The sequence below is a fragment of the Diceros bicornis genome, chromosome 7, assembly GCF_020826845.1.
Source record: "Diceros bicornis minor isolate mBicDic1 chromosome 7, mDicBic1.mat.cur, whole genome shotgun sequence".
Taxonomy (NCBI): domain Eukaryota; kingdom Metazoa; phylum Chordata; class Mammalia; order Perissodactyla; family Rhinocerotidae; genus Diceros; species Diceros bicornis.
This window is the reverse complement of record NC_080746.1, coordinates 24,825,228-24,827,911: the sequence shown is the minus strand read 5'-3', so window position 1 is coordinate 24,827,911 and position 2,684 is coordinate 24,825,228.

Here is a 2,684-nt window from a genome sequence, read left to right as displayed (position 1 = left end):
CTTGAACACTCCCCTTAGTAACACACAACACAGTCAAGACAGGCTAATACTTTCTAAAAGACTCCACAGCAAAAAGCAGGTAAGAATTTGATCTCTGGAATTAGATAGATCCTGGCTCTACTACGTAAAACTGTGTTATCTTGAGCAGCTCACTTAACGCTCTGTGTCTCAATTTCCACATCTGTAATATACAGATAACAATTTCTCTCCAGACTGTTGTAAGGATCAACTCAAATACTGCATGAAAAGGAGCACCACAATGCCAGCAAAAGGAAATGCCTGATAAATGTTGGCCATTACATTACTAAACCCTGAGCGAGACAGACCACATGGGAATCAGCCCAGAGAACATCAGGAGTGGTGAAGAAGGTAAGCCAACAAAGTCCAGCTTTCAGAACTTGCCATAACCAGCTCATTCTGACAGCTCACAGGTCCTGCCTTTTCCATACACGATGCTCAAATTCATGCAGAAGTGTGGCCCACCTCCACGGCCTCCTCATTTCTACTGTTTATCTCCACGTGGGCCCACCCTGACCCCCTCCTCAGACACTTGTGCCCAGCCCTATGCCCGGTTTGAGAGGCGGACCCTAGGTGACTGACACTAGGAATGGTGTGGTCTCACAACTACTCCCACCCACTAAGATATGGTCATACCTGTGTTGGCCCAACAATCTGAACACAGTGGAAGAGCTCTGGCACACTCATAAAATCATTCATCCCACGTATGTTGATGAGAGCCTATGAAGTGTCCTGTCCCCATCGGACTATTCCCCCTTAGAGGCTGTTTCATAAGATTTTAGTGATTCCCCCCTCCCTTACCCCAGCTTAGGGAATGTCTCCCAGAGAGTGAGGCTATAAGGTGACTAAGGGAGAAGGCTGAGCAACCTGAGCACAGTGGAGAATCCTTCCTGAAGCAGGAGGGCAGTCCTCAAGCACAACCAGGAAATAAGGAAGAAACTGGCCCGGCCACGTGGGCTGGGGCAGGCTTCCCAGCAACGGCTCCTGCCATCCTCAAGGTGCCCACAGGCTCCGCTGCAGGTGGGGTCAGGAGATGTGCCAGGGGAGCCTGGCTCCTGGTCTCCTGTGGCTTGCTGCCTGGACAAACACGCCCCCGCAGCCCCGGTGGACTGTCACCTCCGCTGGGCCCCTCAGGCAGCACTCACACTAGCCCATTGTTCTCTCGCCTGCTGGCAGCTCCCCGGCTCTTGCTCCCCATCTTTGCCCCCAGCAACGCCAGCAGAGCCTCGCCTGGTCTGGACACACTGAGCAGGTCCTGGGGCTCAGGGCTGCCACCTCAGTGGATGTCACAGAGTCGGGGTGCTCAACAAGTACCATCCCTATTTGGGGACATACCGTCAATCCTGGTAGCAGGGCCCAGAATAGCGTGTTGGGAAAAGGCCATTTGATTGACAAAGATTTTCAACTGATTTCTTTTCTTTTTTATTTATTTATTTTTTTAATTTTTTAAAGAGTGAGTAACAGAGTTTTGCCCCAGGCAGTCTGCTCCAATGTCCATGCTCTTTTTTCACAGCAGACCCAACAATCTTGTCCCAAATCCTTAAAAAGTTCCTCTATAAATCTTTAATGGCTTGTTCATTGTATAGTACCGAAAACTCTGAGTAGTCTGTATAGTTGGATGGTAAAACTTGTTTTAAAAATAGTTTTATTTTCTAACCTTCATGTTGTGTATAAAAATGCTGTCAAAAATAATTTGACAAAGTCTCTTAAAGAGGATTATAGGGGGCTGGAAATTGGTAGGGTAATTAAAATGTATTTTATGCAAACTAATTTTACAATTAGGCAAAGCAGAGTGGAGGAAGCAAGGAAGCGCAACAAGAAAGGTGATTCAGAGTGAAAACAACAATAACCAGCAGGGGTAATAATAATGACAGCAGTGACAGTGGGTTGAGAATTTAATGTGTGTCTAGCACTGTGTGAATACTTGTTTATATATTTAAATTCTCCCAACAACCCTTTGAGGTATTTTTCATCATTCTAATTTTACAGGTGAGGAAACAGAGATTCAGAGAGGTTACATCACGTGTCCCTGTGACCCAGCTGGTGGTAGCAGAGCCACGGTTTGGACCCAGGTCCAGTCTTCACATTTCCCCTCTTTCTATTCCTGGAAGCTCATAGAGCATCTCTGCCATGTGACACCTTATTCTCTGGTTCTGTTTTTGGTTTGAGTCATGAGAGAAGAAAATTCTGAAAATTTTTCCTGCTTGGATGAGTAGGTGAACCTCTAGTCCCCAAGTTAGTTAGCAAAGTTAAGGAGGCCTTTGGGGTCCTCTTAGCAAGAATTGCTTTTAGAAATCTCCCAAATGACTCAATCTCGAGTTTATAGTACCACCTTCATTTTGATTTTGACAGTCTGGTTCCTCAAAAGTGTCATCCAGCTCCATTAGTCACTTTATTCATGAGAGAGATATGGGTCTGGATACTGTTTGACCAATTTAGAAATCAAATATTGAGGATTCGCCATTGCAGAGGCATTTCAGGAGAAAATGGTCCACAGGCTCGAAGGGGTGTTCCAACACTCTCCTGGTCAAGGGTAGCCTCTCTGAAATAACGTTGGAACCTTCCAGGGTGACAATTTTGAAAGCAACATATTCAATTGAGTGTCTGATTCATTTGGTATCAACTGATTTCTATCATCAGAATCCTTTTTTTTTTTCCCCAAATGA